This window comes from Myotis yumanensis, unplaced genomic scaffold (genome assembly GCF_028538775.1).
Source record: "Myotis yumanensis isolate MYYU_CA2020_CCGP unplaced genomic scaffold, mMyoYum1.0.hap1 SCAF_5, whole genome shotgun sequence".
Taxonomy (NCBI): Eukaryota; Metazoa; Chordata; class Mammalia; order Chiroptera; family Vespertilionidae; genus Myotis; species Myotis yumanensis.
Window position 1 is genome coordinate 42669604 of NW_027223756.1, and position 22852 is coordinate 42692455.

The following is a 22852-nucleotide window of genomic DNA, read 5'->3' on the forward strand; positions in this document are numbered from 1 at the left end:
TGATTTCAGGAGCTGTAAACCTTCATGTGAGTAAGTGAGCAGTAAGAACTGGCAGTTTTTCAAACCCAAGTCTTTTCAGCTTTAAACCCACATTTAGCTATGATGGGTTTTTTCCCACCTTAGTTTGGACATTCTTTCTGGTGAATACTTTTTTGATAAATAAAATAGGGTGGAGGTGTATTTGACCAGGACAAATATGGGCTGGTACAGTTAGGGCTAACAATCGAAAGAAAGCCATAACAGCCCCAACATTAATTCCAAAGTCAGAGCAGGAGGTAAGAGAGGAGTGGGTGTGTAGATAGGGTTCCCAGCCTTTCCAACTACAACCATGGACTCAGGGTGGGGGAACTTGAAAGTAATGAATCCACGGGTGATGCTGACCCACGTGCCAGTGTAGACAGATGTTACTATTGATGTCTTGAGAAAGGTCAAGGAGTGCCTACTCCTAAATGAATGGAACAGCTTTGTGAGATATCAGGGAAACATATATCCTTGGAAAGGTTTCTTTTCTAGTAACAGTGCTTAAGTAATTGGGGTTCAATTTAATGCAGAATTAATTGTTCTTAGTGCATTCTTAGCCAGACATTGTGATTAATATTATTTGCATTAATGTTTAAGGGATGGGGAATCTGAAAATAAAAATGTGAATATAAAATGAAAAACGTAAAGATTAGTTCTTGCTTGATAGTTTGTTTTTTGAAATTTGTATATCAAATGTTTTATTGCACCCTTATCATTTTGTGTCTTAGATTTCAAAACAAATTGGTGAGAGGAGAGGGAGAGACTAGGTACAACACGGAGTGTTACAGCCACCATTGTCATGGAAGCAGGTTGTATTGCTTCCTGCTGTACACACTGAGGTTTTGATCATGCATCTATTTTTGTTGTTGTCGTCTTCTCCTTTATCTTTATAGCTAGCAAATGTCTTTATGGTGCTATCTTAGGAAATTGGATTTAAGGCATCCTATACTAGCTTATGGAGGTCATTTGAAAGACAGCTGCAGACACCTGAAATAACAGCTTACATTTGTGGGGCTCTCAATCTACCAAGATAATGTTATATCATTTAATCTTCTCAACAACTGGATGAGATAGGTACTATTATCCCTATTTTATGAATGAGGAAGCTGAGGCCCAGGAGATTAAATAATTCATCTTTAATCACATAGCTAGGAAGTGGTGAGGCTGTAAGTTAAAACCAGGCAGTCTGAATCCAGAATAAAATAATAAAATGCGTATAACCAGAATCAAACTAATTTTGTTCTTTTTAGATTTTATAAACTTACCATTACCACTAGTGAATTCTGAGTGGCAATTAGTATGGAATGTGTAAGGATAGGAGAGGGATAGTTTTGAGTAGAGAAATGGTGGAAGAGAGTGAAAAATGAAGGACGATGCTGCTGAAAGTGCTGTAGCAGGTCCCGAGAAGGGAGTCTAGGAGGGCAGATGTGGCACTTCCCTCTGTTCTGTGCTCACCTGAACCTCAGCCTGTGCTGGCGGACAGTCAGTTAGAGTGTGGCTGGTGACTTTTTTTTTTTCAATTGAAGTTTACATTCAATATTATTTTTTTGTATTAGTTTCAGGTGTACAGTATAGTGGTTAGATAATCATATACTTCATAAAGTGATCTCCCTGGTAAGTTTAGTACCCACCTGGCACCATACACAGTGATTACAATATTATCTACTATATCCCCAGTGTTGTAATTTAGATCCCTGTGACTAGTTTGTAACCACCAATTTGTAGTTCTTAATACCTTCACCTCTTTTCACCCAATCTCCCTCCCTGAACCCCCCCCCCCCCCCGCCCCCTCTGGCAACTGCTGGTGGCTAATTTTTGTCACTTACTGCACTGGTTTCCTGCTCCTCAGGCTGAGACAGATAACACTGACAGCTCCCTTTGAGTTCCCATCCATCCAAAGCACACCACCCTTCTAGATTTGCAGTTCACGTTTCCTTCTGCAAAGCCAGGGTATGTCCTTCTTTTCAGGTCTCTTCCCACCTCAGAACACTTAGGTCAGACCCACTGTCCTGTATCTAAACCTGTGGGTCTAGATATGTTTTAGAATTCAAAGTTCTTCAGATTCTATAACAGTAAAATGGTATATAGTCCATATATTAGATCACATTCCCAGTGGGGCCTCAGTCAGCACTCTGTAAACAAATCCTATATAATAAAAGGCTAATATGCAAATTGACTGAATGGCGGAACAACCAGTCGCTATGACACGCACTGACCACCAGGGGGCAGATGCTCAATGCAGGAGCTGCTGCCTGGTGGTCAGTGCACTCCCACAGGGGGAGCGCTGCTCAGACAGAAGCCCTGAGCTGGGCTCATGGCTGGCGAGCGCAGTGGCAGTGGCGGGAGCCTCTCCCACCTCTGTGGCAGTGCTAAGGACCCCTCAGGGGATGTTCGACTGCCAACTTAGGCCCGCTCCCTATCAGTCGGACATCCACCGAGGGCTCCCGGACTGCAAGAAGGCGCAGGTTGGGCTGAGGGACCCCCCTGAGTGTATGAATTTTGTGCACCGGCCTCTAGTACAATCATATCTCACACAAAATGTGTACCTCATTGCCCTCAGTGAGACCAACAGTGACTCCACTCAGCTGCATGTCAGGAAGGTCAGATGTTGCTAGCAACCAAAGTTTTGTGCCAAATTTATGAAAAACAATTTTAGTTGCAGGGCTTTTGGAGTTTGGAATTGAGGATAAGGGAGTGTGGACCATATCATCCCCAGTTCCTTCTGCTCTACTCAGAGGCCTGGGCATGAAAACACTGACAGGGTTGTTCCTGCATTTGCTGCTCTGGCCAGGCTGGGGTCTGACTCAGGGGCCACCTGAAGAACCCTGGACTCTACTTCTCATTCTAGGTTTTAGTGGGGAAAGTGGGCTCTTGGGAAGTACAATCAGGATCTATACTCTGTATAGTCCATGCAGAGTTGTGAACAAAAAGTGATAAAGGAAATACAAACTCAGAAAAGAGAAGAATCAGAATTATTTTTCATTTGAAAGACCTATTTGCACTACTTAGCCCTCTCCCCTTCTTCCCTTGGGAGTTAGCTTACAGTAGCTTGGAGGACCACAGATAAAAGTGTAATACAGCAGGTAATATTAAAAACAACCTGTAAAAAAATGCATTATTCTGAAGACTTAGCAGCTAATTTTATGTTGCTTTTACTTCTTATATTATTCCCCCCCCCCCCCCCCCCCCCAGTGCATAACCTTTTTTAAATCTTATGTCCTGCTCCCAAATTCCTTCTGAGTTTAAAGTCTAATTTCTGTTTGTGTTACTCTGGTAAAGTCTATAAAAGGAAAATAATCAATTAATGGCATGCTTGTAGCTATAAACAGGGGATGGATTCAGAAATATACAAACATTCCAAGGGCCCTATTTCTTAGAATTTCCATATTCAACTCCCAATTAACCTTAAATTTACAAGTCTAATCAAATGTCCCAGTCTGTTTCCATTGAAAAGTGGTGCACTTCAGAGCCCTAGTCTCCAGGATCCAAACCAATCAAAGAAAGACCCTGTTGAAGGAGTCACTCTTTTAAGCTAAGTAAATTGCTCAGTGATCTTATGTAACGGTGTTTCAGCTTCCCCAGAAGTGTTAATCCCAGTGCAGCAGGTGGTGTTGGCCACAGCACAGAGACCTCCTCGCTCAGCTAAAAGATAATCAAGTGCTATCCTATTATCAAAGAATATCTTTGGTCAGAGAATCTAAGGATTTTTGTTAGGCGGCTATTGTTTTAATAGCAGATTCTTGCAATATTTTCAAGAGCTAAGTAGAGGTTCCTGATTATACCCTCATTTGTACTCATTCCTAACTGTCAGGGCCAGCCTGACAGGGTTGAGCTGGGCTGAGGCAGGGAGGTGGGAATTGAGAAAAGAAAGAAAGACAGGAAAGCGGGATCGGGAGGACCCCAGTTCTCGAAGAACTGAAGCCACTTTATTAGCCACACAATCCTATTTATACACAACACACTGAATAGGAGGTCTGTCAAGAGGAATGTATTCTTTGTTCCTCTTAATCTCTAAGGGAGAGACACAGCAGAAGGACAAGTTCTCAGTACAGCATATCTCAGTAAATAGTTACAGACTTCTTGGTAAGCTATGAAAGGCTGTTCTCATTCTACAAATGTTGCTCTCATTCTACTGATAATCACCATCCAAACAAGTCTGGGAAAACTGTGTGGGTAAGGGTTCCAGCCTTGCTAGCCCCTATAGGTGCAAGGACCTTGCCAGCTTACATCTGGCCCCCAACACCTAACCAGGGAATGCCTCCTTGTAGGACCATTCTAGGACTGTTAGGGGCACAGTTAGATAACTGAAGAAGCATTGCCCAGTTATGCACCAGCCATCTAGGCATTCATTGGCCCAAGGAGAATGATCACAGACAAAGATAAATCCTGTAGAGCACAGTCCACTTCCACTAAGGTGGCACTGTTACAAGAACCATTTGCAGGGATTGTTGCATTTGCCCATTTAATCCAGGGGTCAGTTAGGTTTCTTCCTAGCTTGAAGAGAAAGTTGTTCTAAATTCTAGAGGTTGCTCTCTTAGCAATGGTCTGGGAAATATGGGTGATGGTGTTATCTTTCCAGGCCAATGCCAGAGTAAAGAAAGAAAGAAAAGAAGGAAAGATTTCATACCTAGCTAAAGTAGGAAGTCTTGATCTGGTGTCTTGGGCAGACGCAATCTACATCATTAAGAGCTACTTCTCTTCCTGGTTAATTTAATTTGGAGGTCTTCAGTGTTTATGCAGGCAAGCTGTGAGATGCATACCCAAGGTTCAAATCTTGGAGTTTGGCTGCCACCTGGGTAGTGAGGAGGATCTGCTATAGTCTTTTACCATTCCTCCTGGGTGGGATTCTGACTTAGAGGTATTCAATCATAATTCCTCAGGTGGTACTTTTTCCCCATTGGGTTCTTTAGCCAAGCACATACCCCAAATGTCTGAACCTGCAGTCCCTCTCTGTACTAAGCAGGAATACTTTTTTGTAAAGGCATATGAGTAAGATAATAACTGTAAGTGACAAAAGACTTAAAATGTTCATTGTTAAAAATCAAATGAGAGTTCATTATAATGGAATTGACAAGGAAATTAGGTTATTTCTGTAACATGTAACATTTTAAGACAATAACTGGAATTATGACTGATAACATTATACCAGGGCATATCAGACTTTGGGGAATTAATGAGATTTCTAGAACACTTATATACTTATACAAGTACAACATAAAGGAAGCTTATTATTTGACAATATTCCCCATGAAATTTAACATGTCTAACTAGTTTAGCATCTCCCTTTTTATAAGGAGAGAGAACAAATCTTTTGAGATATAAAATCCCAAAGTTAGTACAAAGTCAGAAAGTCTTCATTTAGAATTTGTTTTGGGGGGAGTTTGTCAAAAATATTAAAAGATTTAAAAACATTAGGTCAAATTGGGTCATAGGTAACTATAAAACAAAACTTAATTATCTCCTTAACCAAAGTGACAAAGATTTCAGAGACAAATATAGAAGGTTACATTGTTCTGAGCAGAACTTAGTTCAATCTTAAAAATATTGAGAGGAATAAGTTTACTTAAGTAATCAAAGACCTGATAAAGACAACACAGAACATAGATGATTATTTTGACCAGACTCAAGATCTTTGGTTTTTTTCTAGGCAGGTTACTTAAGAGATAAAGAAGATCTTTGTTTAAAGTTTTTTATTAAGATCAGACCAAGAATCCAAGAAAACTTTCCCTTTCAATAGATGAAAGAAAATTAAGGCTTAGTTGTACAGAAGTACACAATTGATATTAAAGCTTATTTTTGGAACCTCTATAACAAATTTATTCAACCTTATCCAGCTTGACCATGCATAAAATTCCTTTTCCAAGGTTACTTTCCCACAAACCTTCTACAACTTATTTTATATTCAGATTTTGTCCTATGTTTTTCCTCTTTCCCATTCTGAAATAACCAGCCTCACTTTAGGACAAAATTACTTTCTTTTTCCTCAACGACAACTAAAAATGCATTTTCAATTCTCATATTTTCTTTTACCAACAATATACACCCACTTCCCTCACATGCAGAGTTTTCTTTATTATTGCTGGTAGCTTTAATTACAAATATTAGGATTCCTAACCCTAAAAAACATTTAACTTCTAGTGAACACTGAGAAGTAAGCAATCATGAAGTTTTTCACATTAGCATTCTGTGGGTTTGTAGATTTATAAATGCTTCTTATAATTTCTAGAAACATGGGCTTGCTCAGAAAATTTCTTGGCATGGCACAAGATATGTTTAATAGACACAAATATCTTTAGTCCTCTGTAAAATGAAGCCAAAGTTGATAAATCTACTTTCCATACTTGATGTTTTAGTATTTTATAGATGATCTAGATATTTAATAAATTTCCATCAGTTAGCTGAATCTTAGAAAAACTGTAAGGTTTCAGGTTACCAAAATGATTTGGAGAAACTATTTTTTAAAATTCACTAAAAACCTTCTATCCTACTTACATCTGTCTAATTTACTTGCTCTTAACACTTATGTTTAAATTATAAAAATTTCATCACATTTAGCTTAGGGGAGAAAGCCTAAAAATACTGACTTATTTTTCTTATGGGCAAACTTTGTAACAGAGATAGCATGAACTTATTTAACCACTAGTAAGTCTAGGTAGGGTGAAAGTATTATATTTAATTCTGATAACTCTAAAGACATGTCTGTTTTAATTAAACCATCAAGATATCCAAAATTTCTGTTCGGGTCCGAGTTCGTTTTCTTACGAAATTGAAAAATGAGCTCACAGACAAAAAGATGAGCGAAAGCAAAGTTTTATTACAGAAAAGCTCCCTCCTGCAGAGAGGGGACCCACGGGGGTTGCTGCTGCAGCTCCTTTGTAGAGCAAGCATGTCAAACTCGCCGCATGTTGCCCACAACGAATATTTTTGCGGCCCAGCCAATATAACGATATGTAAGAAATGTTTTCATAAAAATTGCGTAACTTAATTTTTCAATATCCTGTTATACATAATTATTAATAGCAAACTACAACATTTGCTAATGACTGATTACTATAATCGTGTTGCATTCATTTCCCTTATATGCCTCATGTGCAGGCGCACCATTTCTCTCCACTAATACTAGCAGCAAATATTTTAGTAGCCTATTGCCATGTCATTAGTCTTGTATTGACTTGTTTGGTGTGCGCAACAGGAAATATTTCGCTTTCGGAGAACAAGAAAAATAGGTTTATTTGCGTTATGCTTATTAATTTGTGTAGTTATTCAGTGTCTGGTAAGTTAATGTTCAAGAAAAATATTAATTTTTATTAAAATGTTCTATTATTTTATGTTAACGATTACTCATTTATTTCAGCCCTTTGTATTCAGCATGTCTCTAGCGAAATAAACCTACGTTTCTATGAAAATTGAAGCTTTTGTTTTTTTGCGGCCCACATAAACTTAAACCTTGTTTAGTATTTGGCCCGTGTTAGCCTTTGAGTTTGACATTCTTGGTCTAGAGCAGCAGTTCTCAACCTGTGGGTCACGACCCCTTTGGGGGTTGAGCGACCCTTTCACAGGGGTAGCCTAAGACCATCGGAAAACACATATATAATTATATATTGTTTTTGTGATTAATCACTATGCTTTAATTATGTTCAATTTGTAACAATGAAAATACATCCTAAATATCAGATATTTACATGACGATTCGTAACAGTAGCAAAATTACAGTTATGAAGTAGCAACGAAAATAATTTTATGGTTGGGGGTCACCACAACATGAGGAAGTGTATTCAAGAGTCGCGGCATTAGGAAGGTTGAGAACCACTGATCTAGAGTCTCTTCTAAAGAGTCAAAAGAAAGAAAAAAAGAGTTATATCCTCTTATAGTAAACCAGTAATCTAATAAGTAAAATGTTTCTCTGAATTCTGTGAGCTGCTTCAGCAAATAAATCAATCTCAAGAAGGAGGTAGTTGGAATCTCCTTTCTATAGTAGGTGGGTAAGAAGCACAAATGACAACCTGGCCTTGCGATTGGCATCTGAATTTGAGTGATGGGGGCACTTTTGTAGGATGAGCTCTTAACCTATGGAATCCAGTGCTATCTACAAGTAGACAGTGTCAGAATTAAGTTGAATTGTAGGTCACCCAGCTGGTGTCGAAGAATTGCTTGGGGTAGGGAAAATACTCACATATCAGAACTGGGTGCAGAATCTGCGTAAGGAAGGACAGCTGCGAGGTAGAAAGTCAGGAGACAGGGCTGTCCTTGAAACCAGGGAGGGGGTGGTGATGAGGAGAGGTGAAGTAAGAAAAGAACTCAAAGCATCTTGATATTGGTAGTAAAGTAGACTTTGTTCTCCCAATGCCTCATTAATATACTGTAATTTGACTAAGTCACACTAACGAAGGCAGAGGGTGAAAGGGTTACACCTGCTCCTGAGACTTACTTCAATTCTTTGAATATTTGGAAAACACTTTAACTCTTGGCCAATAACATGGGTCATTGATGAGTGCCTGTTGTTGAGAATGCTGACCTTGGAGATTTCACCACTGAAAAAAAACCTGGCTTGTTTTAAAGCCTATTCTCTGATCATAAAACACAGGCAAAGACATCACTTGCAGAAATACTACATCATGATAAAAATGTGTACTAAGTCACTAGCTACAGATACCCCTTGTGTTTTCAAGTTAGCAGAAATGGGAGAGTAAAAACAAAACTTGCCTTTCAGTTCTACTCATGTGTCTTTTTAATTGTTTCCTCTTTGGTTCCTCTGCAACAGCCCAGCAGTCCCAGTGTTGTGTGTTGTAGATGTAAGAAACATCCAAACCTGTAGAGAATTTTTATGAGTTTATTTGAGCCAAACTGACAAGAATGCCAGGAAGCAAGATCTCAAATGCTCCATAGAAGTACAGTTTTGCTGTTTCTTTTATGCATTTGGAATTAAGGAGGGAATGCAGTGAAGGTTTGAGACAGCAAGGTCCAGGATAGTTAACAAAATTATGTGCTCCCTTGAGGGTGGTTACACCTTCAAGGGGTCTGCAAAAGAGAATTACCTCTGGCATTTCAAGTGTGTGTTAACCTACATGCACAAAAACAAAGAACAGGACTTGCTTAAAGTGAAGATAAACCTTTTACTAAATAAGTTTTATGCCTGGGGTGTGACTAGCCACCATGACTGCTCAGTTAGGAATTTATGATTAGATCACCCTGTGAGGTTGCTTCAGGTAAGTTTTATTACAGGGCCCCTTTCCACGCACAATTTTTGATGGCATGTGGGGTAAACCACACTTATCTCAGGATCAGCAGTTCCCTGTCCTTCTGCATTTACCAGGTGTACTTGGGGGAAGACATAACCCTGGCACTCCAACCTCTTCCCTGATTTGAAGTGTCAAAATGTTTTGGAAATCAGGTCTTGGTGTTAAAATTCTCAGGGAACTCTGGTAGGTTCAAGGGCAGTCAGTGCCTTTGAATGTTGATGAGGAACAACTGGCTGGCCCACCCATGGTGAAAACCTTCTAAAAACCCATGAGCAGAACGACTTTGAATTATGAGTAAGAAGATCAAGGAAAATCTGGTTTCTGCTCTGCCTATTATTTGTCAGAGACACAAGAATCTGTGCACATATTTTCACCCTCTCCCAACACCCCTCCCCCTCCTTGCAGCTATTTAAAGTATTTTACAAAGGGGATGTTTCAAGGAGGAGCTGTGACCACAAGGTATGCACAAAATTCAGATTTCTCTTACGTACATTGCAGGGCTCTCTTGGCATTTATAATGACCTAGATGAAAAATGTGCTCTCCCCATTTCCCGTCATTGTTGTAAAGGAAACAATCATCAGTGGAATCTATCTCAGTGTTCTCTGAAGGATCATTTGTCAGCTGAGTAAGGGACATGCTTGAAGAGGTTTCAAGTAATTCTTGTTTGCACTACTTATCTATAGTAAATCTGGGGATTGACCCTAGATAAAGATAGACTGAGCTCCCTGCTGACACCAGCAACTTGCCATGTGAACAAGCCACCTTAGGGATTGGTCCTCAGGCCCAGGAGATGATGCTACTGGAGGAGAGATGATGGGTCTCTACTGAACCCTGCCCACATTGTAGATTTATGAGCAAAATGAATGTTGTTTTTTTAAGCCATGAAGTTTTGGGGTGGTTTGTTATGCAGCAATGGATGGTTGTAACATTTGATTTCCAGGATATCACATTCCCAATTTTCTTCTGCCTCATTGTCACTTTTACTTGGTCTTTGATAATTATGCTCATCCTGCTTTGTTTTTTACTTTTACTTGAAATGATGGAAAATTTTAGTCATACACAAAATAGCAAAGTAGAATAAACCTCCACCTGCCCCTTACCCAGCTTCAACATTTCTTTCTAGGGGCAATCTTATTTCATCTGTGCTCCAACCTACTTCCCTCAACCCCACCCATATTATTTTTAAACAAATTCCTCAGACTGTCTTTTTGATATCATATTCTCTTGGTAACCTCACCTGGCCTCATGGCTTTAAATATCCTTATGATGAAAACTCCCAAATTTATTACCTGCATCAAAGCGTTGTGGCTCAAAGCATGGATTCTGATATTTACATGCCTGGATTCAAATCATGGCTCTTCCACAAACCACCTTGGTGACCTTAGGCAAATTATTTAATCTCTATCTGTGAAATAAGAGATGGTAATATTTTCTACTATTTCCTGGGATTGTTGAGAGGATTAGGTAAATTTCCTAATTTTGGAAACAGTTTCCAAATCCTGTTTCCATTTCCATATGTAAAATGCTTAGAGCAGTAGCTGCACATATATACTTGTTGGCTTTATTGTCTTCAAGCCAGATCTCTTGCCTAAACTCCAGACTTATACGTCCAACTGCTTAGTTGGCATCCTCACTTAGATGTCAAATACATCTCAAGTTTACCACACTCCTGGTCTCCCCTATACCCCACACAGCCCTGCCCTCAGGCTTTACCATTTCAGTTAATGGCATCTCCATCTTTCCATTTGCTTCGTCCCAAATGCCATGATGTCATCCTTTACTTCTCTTTTGTTCTCATGTCTTACATCATATCCTGTTGGCTCTGCTTTCAAAATATACCCAGAGCCCTTCACCATTATTATCCTTGTAGAAACTTCTATCATCTCTTGCCCGAAATATTGCAGTAGCTTCCTAACTAGTCTGCCCACTTTCACTTTTCCTCCCCATCCCTTCCCCAATAATTTGCTTTATTTTTTTTTGAATCCTCACTAAAGGATATCTTTCCATAGGTTTTTAGAGAGAGTGGAAGAGAGAGGGAAAGACAGAGATAAATATTGATGTGAGAGACGCACATCAATTGGTTGCCTCCTGCACAAGCCCTGACCAAGGCCCAGGCTGAGGAGGACCTGCAATCAGGGTACATGCCCTTTCCCAGAATCAAACCCAGGACCATTCAGTCCTTAGGCCGATGCTCTATCCACTGAGCTAAACCAGCTATGGCAATAATCTGCTCTTAATAAACAGAATGGTCTTTTTAAAAAACTGTAAGTCAGCCCAGCTGGTGTGGCTCAGAGGTTGAGCATTGACCTCAGGAGGTCACGGTTCAATTCCAGATCAGGACACATGTCAGGGTTGGGGACTCGATTCCCAGTGTGGGTGTGCAAGAGGCAGCCAATTGATGATTCTCTCTCATCATTGGTGTTCCTGTCTCTCCCTCTCCCTTCCTCTCTGAAATGAATAAAAATATATTTAAAAATTTTTTAAAAAGTAAGTCAGATCATGTTCTGCTTAAAACCATCCAGTGCCTTCTAGTATGTTTCCAAGTGAACACTAGAAGTCCTAACAATCCTTTGATCCCATATCTGTCTGTACTCATTTTACTCCAGCCTCACTGGCCTCCTTTCTTTTCCTTGAAAATGCCCTACTGTGAGGGCTCTCACAGTAGGTCTTTACAATTCAGCTGTTTCCTCTTCTTGAAATTCTCTTTGCCCATATCTTCACAGCTAACTCTTTCACATCCTTTAGTCTTGGATTAAATGTTACCTTCTCATTTAATGAACATCTTTCTTTAAGAAGTTTGGATCCTGGCCAACCATCCCTCTCATACCTTCAACATTCTCAGTCCCCCTTACTCTGCTCTACTTTTTCTTCTTTCCTTGGTATCACCTTCTAACATACTTATAATGTGCTCATTATTTTGTATTTATTCCCTGTCTCCTGCTAAAATGTAAGCTTCATAAGGGCATCTTTATCTGTTTTGGTCACTGCTGAATCTCAAATCCATATAATAGTGTTACAGAATTTACCAGGCGACCGAAAAATACACAGTGAGTACTCGGAGATTCAGGGAAAATCCATTTATTTTCAGATGTACTAGTACAGTGACTCAGGGGAGCCTGTTTCCAAACCCTGAGTGAGTGAATATGGAGGAAGCTTTCCCTTTATATCCTTTGGTTTCTTTGTCCCCCAAATATGGATCAGGCTTCCAGATCTTTCACGGACTTTGTGAAAAGCCCCATGTGTTGGCATGGCGGATGTGAGACCACACCCTAAGGCCTGGCCTGGCACCAGCGCTAATAACGCCCTCCAGGGTTTGTGTATGGTTCATAGTTTATGGCCTCCGTAAAATGGGAGTATTCTGGGAAACAGGTTCTGCAAGACAGGACAGGCATCAATGGAGTTAGTTATCGGCTACCAAGAGTATGTGTTAGGGGGCAGATTACTGGCACAGATTCAGATTGCTAGCCCCTCCCAAAATGTCTTATATTCCCCATCAATAGTGCTTGCCACAAGTAGACACTAGATCTGGGGTGGGCAAACTTTTTGACTGGAGGGCCACAATGGGTTCTTAAACTGGACTGGAGGGCCGGAACAAAAGCATGGATGGAGTGTTTGTGTGAACTAATATAAATTCAAAGTAAACATCATTACATAAAAGGGTACGGTCTTTTTTTTTTTTTTTTTTTTTAGTTTTATTCATTTCAAACGGGCCGGCCCGCGGGCCGTAGTTTGCCCACAGCTGCACTAAGATAGATAGATAGATAGATAGATAGATAGATAGATAGATAGAGATAGATCTGTATTTTAGGAAGACCTCTCAAAAGCAATATGGAGGATAGTTTGGAGGAGAGAAAGAAAGGATGTGTATAATCATCCTTACAAGAAATGATAATGAGAGCCTGAGCTAGAAAAGAGTCAAGAAGGGAGATGAGTAGGTATTTATTGGTAGAACTAACAGAAATGATGGCAGAAGAAAGGGGGCGGTGGGGGGAGAGACTGAAGTAGGGGAAAGTGGTTAGGGATGAATTTCAGGCATTGGGGAGGAAAAATTTTCCTTCTATGCTTCATTGTTCTTGACTGAGAACTCTTGTAATAAAAGACAGATTAACAAGAGAAAAACAAACAGAAGTTTAATAACATGTATATCTCATATATACATAGGAAATATCCAGGAAATCTGAGTAAAACTCCGCCAAATAGCCAAGCTACCACCTTAAATATCATCTTCAACTAAAGACAAAAGAAAGATGTTAGGGGTGGGGAGACTAGTTATGGGAAGTTATCAGGAAAAGTACAGTTAATGCGATAAGATTGTTATGTAGATTTAAGTGGCCTCCATTGATAAGAGTTTCCTGTGATTCAGAGTTTTTCTTCTCTTCCTGACAGAGGGGGTGATAGCCTTACAAATGGAGATTTCCCTGGTAAATATAATTTCTTCTTACAAAAAAGTAAATTTGAGTCTATTTAGAGATTCTCCTGTAGATCTGCTTTTTTTTTTTTTAACAAAAGTAATCAACACAGAATACTCATAGGCCATGGAGGCACATTTGGTGAGGCATATTCTGCTACTCTTTAGTTGCTCACCCAAAGGTGAGCTAACAGCTGGACTTGAACAAATAGTTGTTATTGACTGATGGGCTAACACATATTAAAAAAAAAAAAAGGTTAGCTAACTACCCGCAACTGCTATTATTTACCCTTTGGTTAATTACACCTATCACATCCTCAAATACATGTTTCCCTTTTTCCTGAGTAATACTTTTAGCTGGACACAATGATGTTGTAATGAACCCAGTTATGAATAACTAGAAAAGAGCAAGGAAAGGCCAAATAGCATAGGCATGCCATTTGTGCAGCTTTGCCAGGAAGTTGAAGTTAACACTCCCCAAGTCTATTCCCCAGGGTTCCCAGGGAAAGGGTCATATGCCCAGTCAAGTCTGGATGAAATGGGGAAGGTACTTGTCAGTCACACCTGGGAACAGGTTATTGGCCAGAGTAGGCGTGGCCACTGCATGGGTGGGAAGATTTAAGATATTTAATCTCCTAAACCAGCGGTTCTCAACCTGTGGGTCGCGACCCCTTTGGGGGTCGAACGCCCCTTTCACAGGGGTCGCCTAAGACCATCGGAAAACACATATATAATTACATATTGTTTTTGTGATTAATCACTATGCTTTAATTATGTTCAATTTGTAACAATGAAATTGGGGGTCACCACAACATGAGGAACTTTATTAAAGGGTCACGGCATTAGGAAGGTTGAGAACCACTGTAATAAACAAAGGAGTTCTCTCTCTTGCCTCTGGTGCTCTTGCTCTTTTGGCTCCTGTCTTGTGGGGGCTCTCACACTCCTGTATTCATGCACTTGGGTCACAGCCATGTGGATCCTGTATATAAATGGACTAATGGGCTACAACTAGCCTAATGCTAAACCAGCCCCAATTCCGCTATACAAAGGGAACTTTGGATGCTATCTTTGCTTCCAGCTTTACTGAATCTCCCACTGCACATCCTCCAGGACTGGTTTAAGGGAAACGGGACTTTGGAAATTGAAGAATATAATTTCATGCAAATAAAAATCACTCATTCTCCCTCCCATTCCAGTTTCAGAAAATTATTATTATTTTTTGAGATATCGTAAGGACCTGACCCCCAGTGGGGAAAGGGATACCTCACTTTCTCCAATCACACTTTAACTAGACACTATATTCCCAAGGTACCCATGCAGCAAATGGAATGGGGTCTAAGCGAAAGAGAATGTCGGTTGTGAAATGATCAAAAGGTCAACACTGAGGACAGAAAACTTCTGGTTGAGAAGTGACAGTGGGCACCCTTCCTCAAATGGGCACACAAATTGGTGTCTGCTTGCATCAGACTCTTGGTTATTCCCTCAAATGTGGAGCTTGGCAGACAGAGGAGGTTGGGCAAGGCTCACTCTTTGAAAGAGAAATAAACCCTTCTCTTTGATCCCCCAAATGTTGACAGAAGAAAATTACCCAAAGCTCACAGTAGCAGAAACCCACCTGAGAGACTGGCTTCTTCATTTCATCACAGTGTTTACTATGAAGGAATCCTGTGGTGCACTCTTAAAGAAAACGTGAATAGGATCCTCTCTCCAATTTATCTTTTCTGTAAATATGAAATTTCATATCTCAGATTTTTTTTGACAGAAAATTGAAACCTTAATGTATAGATTTCAACATATTTACCAAGTGGTGTATTTATTTAGAACAATATTCAACATCATGAAACTACAATGTTGGCACACCTCCATGTTCCTCACAATGATTTGACTTGTAATTGACAATAAAGTGTTAATTAAAAAACAAATTTTTTTGGTACATCACTTTTCTTTTCAAAACTTGAAATAAATTGCCATTTTGAATTTGCAGTTCTGAACTCCATTTGCAGTTCTTAGCCTAGCAGGCCTGAAACAGTGTGATATATATTTAATCACAAAGAATGGCCCCTGCCCCCCAGTGGTAAGAGTGGTACTGGGGTATGATTTTGTTTTAATTTGTTTTATGCTGAAAGGCATGACCATTTACAGAGCTGTCCTGTAAAACATGTCAAATACTAGTCACCTCATGTTACCAGGACCCTCCTGGAGAATAGCCAGTGGATTTTTTCCCAGTTCATGCTGGGCAATCTCTTTCTTATGTGTGTGAACTTCGCAGGATGTCAAGTACCCCATTACAAATGAATAGAGTATTTGAGGGGTTCCTGCAAACCCTCTAATGATCTTCTCTTTGAACAGATAGCATTTTACTGTGTAAATTACAAAAACAACACAGAGCCCGGCATGAAGAGGATGGGAAACTGGCATTAAACCAAAGAAGAACCTGGACCTCAGACTTAGCTCCCTGGACCTCAGGAGCCATGCAAGTGTTGCAACAGAATCATTTTTTAGTGGCATGGGAACCCTGGTGAACCAAGAAACCCTTTATAATGTGGTGCTGAGTCTTATTCTCAGTTGGAACCCAAGTGAAGATAATTGTGCTTTCTGTTGGACCTTATTCTTCAACAGCATGAAGATCACCTGATGTGATCTTCAGTGTGGGGAAAACCCTCCTTCAGCATCTGCTCTTATCCCCATTGTTATGTTAACACTACTACTTCCTGTTGCTGTTTTTTATTTTCAGCAGAGCTTTCACAGTATTCTAAAACCTAGAGAGTCAGCGCTAAAAGGTTCCTTAGAGTGCTTAAACCTCTTACCCCCCGCCCCACCCCGGCTTTCTTGAGGTATAATTGACAAATAAAATTGTACAATATTTAAAGTGTACATTGTGGAGGAGTCCCCATCTACTTATTTTGAATGTTTGTTTGTTTTAATCCTCATCCAAGGATATTTTTCCATTGATTTTTAGAGAGAGTGAAAGAGAGAGGGAAAGACAGAGAGAAATATCGGTGTGAGAGAAACACATCAATTGGTTGCCTCCTGCACTCGACCTGACCAGGGCCCAAGTCAGGAAGGAGCCTGCAACCGAGATACATGCCCTTGCCTGGAATTGAACCTGAGACTCTTCAGTCTGCAGGCCGATGCTCTATCTACTGAGCCAAACTGGCTAGGGCCCTATCTACTTATTTCACACATCCATCACCTCACATACCCCCCCCCCCCCTTTTTTTTAGGTGAGAACATTTAATTCTACTCTCTGAGCAAATTTCAATAAAGCAATACAGTACATTATCAACTATGGTCACTGTGTTTGATATTAGACTAGAGGCCTGGTGCACGAAATTTGTAGGGTCCCTAGGCCTGGCCAGTGATCAGGGCCAATCAGGGCCTTCCTTCCCCAGCTGCTGGCTGCTGGCTGGGGCCTTCGTTCTACGCCGCCCCCTGGTGGTCAGCGTACATCATTGCAAGTGATCAAACTCCTGGTCTCCTGGTCGAACTCCTGAGGGGACACTTTGCATATTAGCCTTATATATATATAGATCCCCAGACCTTATTCATCTTATAGCTGAAAGTTTATATTCTTCTATCAGAGTCTCCATAGTTCCTCTACCCCAGCCTCTGGCAGCTACTTTTCTACTCTGTCTCTATTAGTTTTGTTATGGAATTGGCGCAAAAAGGCAATAGTCAAGCACTTGGAGGTTTCCCCGAGAGACCTTTAATCAAGCAGCACTGCTGGCTCAGGGGATACAAAGATCCAAAGCCTGAAGAAGTGATACAATGAGATTGCCCCATATATATGTTCCTGGGTTTCTTTGTTTTCTAACAACCAGGCTTTTGTGGTGGGCTCCTGAGTCAGAATGGGGAAGTTAGATTCTATCTAAATGCCTGTTCTGGGTAGTGCCTCCAGCTAAGCTGTTACATTCTTTTGTTTATGGCCCATTGTAAATTGGGAGTAATTAGGAAAATAGGTCCTGCAAGACCGGACTGTTAAGAAAGGGCAGTGACTTAATCATAGGCTACCAAGAATGTACTGATTAACAGATTCAGCCTGCTAGTCTTTCTATATCCTTTCTCAGTTTGACTTCTTCTTTTTTTTTTTTTTCCACATATAAGTTGATACCACACAGTATTGTCTGTCTCTGTATGACTTACATCACTTTGCATATTTCCATCAAGGTCCATCCATGTTGTCCCAAGTGGCAGGATTTCTTTTCTCACTGCTGGCCACATTCCAGCACTTGCTATATCTTGTCTTTTTGACAATAGCCCTTGTAAGACTTGTGGGTGGCATCTTCTTGCAGTTTTGATGAAATTTCTCTGATGAATAGTGACGTTGAGCCACCTTTTCAATTACCTTTTGACCAACTGTATGTCTTCTTTGGAAAAATGCCTATTCAGTTCCTCTGTCCATTTTAAAATTATTGTTTCTTTGTTGTTTTCCATTGGTTTCTATGAGTTCTTTATTTTGTATATTAACCCCTAATCATATATATGATTTGCAAATATTTTCTCCCATCCTGTAAGTAGCCTTTTCGTTTTGTTGATGATTTCCTTTGCTGTACAGAAGCTTTTTAGTTTGATGTAGTCCCAATTATTAATTTTTGCTTTTGTTGCTTTTGGTATCAAATCCAAAAATTCATTGCCAAGACAGATGTCAAGGAGCTACAGCCCTTTTTAATATCCTCATACAGTTGCCTGTGCCAATGGCAGCCTCAAGCTGCACTGAGTACACTCATCTTTCTGGTCTCTTCCAGGTTTGCTGAGTCTATGGAAGAGGCAGGGTCATCTATGATTAACGTAGAGAAAGCAGCATGATTTATTAAACATGTTCTGATTCTTAGTGTCCCTAAGGTGGAGATAACTTGGGGCTTATTGATTTCCATGGCTTTTCTGAAAATGGCCTCTTTCAACACTAGGTGGGTTTTGTCATTTCTATTTTAAGAGCATATCTTGCATGTTGGGTATATTATTATTATTGTTGTTTTAGACAGCAAGTAACATGAGCAAACGACATGGCTTTCATTCTGTAAAGTCGAGTGTATTAAAATTATCAACTGATCCTTGGCTTTGAATTATTTATATTTTTTTCATAAACTGTTGACAGTGGTAATGGGATCAGACCTCAAGCTGCTGGTGCAAGCAAGGGCTTGACTTGTCTGCTTTCCTTGCCTTTAGGGGAAGTCGCAGGCAGAGCATTACCTTGATCATGACTTGCGCCTTTATGTGTATTGACTAACGTACAGGTGCATTACAGCTGCAAGAGGAAAAAGGGGAGCAGTATACCCTAAAGCCTTGTGTTCAAAGGGTGCCTAAAATCTGATGAAGCCTTCCCTGTCAGAAGAGGCAGATTGTCAGGGGTCCATCCCATGATATTTCAGTGAAGTTCCTCCCTTAACTGTCACATTTCAGCTTGACATCCCAGACACTCTGTTCCTCCTCTGCCTCACCTTCCTGGACTACCAACTCTCTCCTAAAAAAGATGACACAATTGGCTCTGACCCTGCTTGTTCTCCATACTCCACACATATTATCATCCCCAAACTTGGTCCAAGCTGAGTCCTTCAACACTGCTTGGAATGAGCGGTCTTGGTCTAGAAGGGAGATCCAGAAGCAAACACAATTTTCCAGTGGAAGCTGGGGAACAGCATGGTGTTTGGGGCCCATCTACCTTTCTGCCTCCTCCATCCCTGAGATCCCAAAGTCTTCTGCCAACCCTGCCTCAGCCTCTTTCACACTTTTAAGGACAAAATCTATGGAGGGGAGAGAACATCTCAGCTAGGGGACAGAGGAGAGGAAGAGAAGTGAGACTAAGAAGGTATGCTTAGTGAATTGGTTTCACCAGAGCACATGTTTTAAACTAGAGAATTTTAAGTAGGAGGAAGATAAGTGATGTAAGACTATTGAAGACCATTATTAAAGAATTTAGAGTCTGATAGTTAAAAGTCATTAGAGATGTTTTTATGATATTACTGATTTTTAGGATTGTCATTTACTGAGTAAAGTGTAAAAATATCCTATTAGATGGGGTAGGGTGTTTATTTTTCTTGATATTCTCTTAATTATTGCTTTTTAAAACAATTTCAAGACTATGTTATTTATTGTATACAATTTTAGAGTTGCTATATCTTCCTTGTAAGTTGACTTTTATATAGTGCCTCTCTTACCTGGAATAATGAATTTTGCCTTTAAGTTTACTTTGTATGATATTAATAGTGAAACACCAGTTTTCTTTTGGTTAGTGTTTGCCTCAGAGCAAAATGCTTTCTTTGCTTTTAGAACATCTTAGAGTTTCTCCTCCTGCCTTTCCAACCTATCTTCACTGTGTCCTTGTCTTTCTTCTTTCTTTCTCCTATTCCTGAGTACCCCAAAACCCAGGCCTTGAACCTGCAGGAATATGTGTTGCTCATTACTTTCTACCTATGGGAGCTTATCTTATGGCTTTAACTGTTATCCTATCTTGGAAGCTACATTTTACACCTTTCCTCCAGTCTCACATTTCTAACTGCCTCTCATCCTACCTCCAGCGTCTTCTCTTCACAAGCAACCCCTTGTCTATATCCTCTACACCATTCTTTTTAATTTTCCCTCTTGGGCTTAGATCCTGGTAGTAATCTTTTCTCCTTTATTTTCTATATTAGAAGCCTGGTGCATGAAAATTTGTGTACTGGGGGGTGGGGGGGCGGGTTCCTCAGCCCAGCCTGCACCCTCTTGCAGTACGGGAGTCCTCAGGAAATGTCCAACTTAGGCCTGGAGTGGGCCTAAGCTGCAGTCTGGCCTCCCTCTGTGGGAGGCAATTGGGTGGGTGATCCGGGGACAGCGCTGGCCGGTGAGCGGCCAACACCCCTCCCCCCCCCCACATCACTGTCCCCTCTCTCTGCCTGCTGGCATGCGCCTTGGCTGGCCTGGCGCTGCCTGCTCGCAGGCCCCGCCCCCTGCCGACCTGTCATTTATCCGTTTAGTAGATTTGCATATTACACTTTTATTATATAGGATTATGCTGTCTAAATCCCATGGCCTTGGCTGGAATGCCTACCAGAATCTCAACAGTAAGGCCACAGAGAAGGAGCAAAGCCGGAATTGGGGGAGGGAAGTAATTTATAGCAGCCATGTTATAGGTTATCTACTGTCATTCTTCTCTTACTCTCAGTTTCAATTCCTGTGAAGCCTTGGATTACAAGAACTATCCAGGAAAGCTTTCCAGCCCAAGACACCCAAATTCTTAATAAATAGGTTCTTTTTGGTGATTGTGACATTTAGTGAAAATCTCTGGCAACATTTCCTTAGATTTGAAAAGAAACAAGAATCAGATGAAGATACAGGGAAACCATTATGTGGCAATGTGGAAAACATGTGCTCACAGTTTATGAATAGGATGGTAGGAAATGCTTGTCCCAATGAGGATAATTTCTTCTTGTTCAGAATCTTCCTCCAAGTTCTCCCTGAACCCCAGGATAAACTCCAAAGTGGAAAAAAATTCTTTCCTAGGAGATTTTCTATTATGTTTCTCTTTTCTGTATGAGCAGCATGGATGAAGAATTCTGTGATTGAGTTGAGGTCACATCTAATGTTAAGCCATGGCAATAGATATTGAGCATCACTATTGGCTGCCATATAAGGAAGTTAATGGATTTGTAGTTTTAAATGTTATTGTTTTTTTTCTATAGTAATATTTCTGCAATCCCCTTGGTTATCTTTCCAGAGTGATGGAAAATGCCCTGGTTTCTGTGAGAAGTCTCTAACCTTTAAAAATCCTCACCCAGTTTTCTTTTAACTGGAGAATTGTTTTTCTTTTTGAGAAAATGCTCCTTCCTTGTACTGAATGGTGGACTGAGATCCTTTAAATGGAGTGGAGGGAATGGGGCCGGTTGGATTTGCCATTCTGTCTTCCCAGGAGAATGAGGGAATTAACATGTAGTTCTCTGGACCTAGAGTTCCGGGGGTCTATTTGAAAGGAAGGAAGTATTCCTTGATTTTCATGACCTATTTAAAAGTTTTGTGGGAGTTGCAATCACTTGAGGTTTTTCTAAGAAAAGAAAAAGTCTAAATATAATCCTAAAAGGCAGCTAACCTGATAACAAAGCACACCCTGTTGCCAAGATTATGTCTTAAAAATCTTCCCTGGCCATCACTGGCTGTGCCTGCTTCCATACCTTACTTCATGCTCCCTCTTCCTGGCAGCACCATTGGCCTTCTTGCATCGGGGGGGGGGGGGGGGGGGGGGGGGGGGTTCCCAGGCTTCCCAAGGCTCATGTGGCACACACATCCCACTTGCACATTTGAATTTCTTCTTTTCTTTCTGGTGGAAGGTGTTTTCCATAGACTTTGTGGTTGCATGTAATAAGGAGTGTTGTGCTAACAATTATTGAGAACTTGGAATGTCATAGGCATTCTTTTTTTAAATATATTTTTATTGATTTCAGAGAGGAAGGGAGAGGGAGAGAGAGATAGAAACATCAATAAGAGAGAATCATTGATCGGCTGCCTTCTGCACACACCCCTACTGGGGATTGAACCTGCTAGGCATTCTTTTAAGCACTCATTTAATATGTATTAAATTCATTAATTTATTTAACCCTTACAACAATACTAAGAGGTAGTTGTGATGCCATTTTATGTCTGGGGAAATTAAAGCACAGAGAGATTAGGTTACTTTCCCAAGGCCACCCAGGTAGTAAATACCAAAGCTCAAGCTCTTAACCCTGAGCCTATGGTCACTCTAGGATTTGGGGTCACCCAGGATATTCAGGATGTAATGAGTGTTAACTGGACTCACAAGGTGGTTCAGGCCTCCCAAGTTCTCATTAAACCTGATTTGAAGAAGTGACTCAGAGCACTAGCCAGATTGGCTCAGTGGGTAGAGCATCGACCTGCAGACTGAAGCGTCCCAGGTTCCATTCCAGTCAAGGTCACGTACCTTGGTTGCAGGCTCAATCCCTGGCCCTGGTCAGGGCTAGTGCAGGAGGCAACCAATTGATGTGTCTCTCTTACATCAATGTTTTTCTCTCTGTCTCTCCCCTTCCCTTCCACTCTCTCTAAAAATCAATGGAAAAATATCCTAGGGAGAGGAATAACAATAAATAAATAAATGAATAAGTAAATAAATAAATAAATAAATAATAGAGAAAGTTCATAGAGCTTAGAAATTTATCTCCAGATTTGAGAGGACTTAGAGATCCGGTTGTCAAGGAAGCT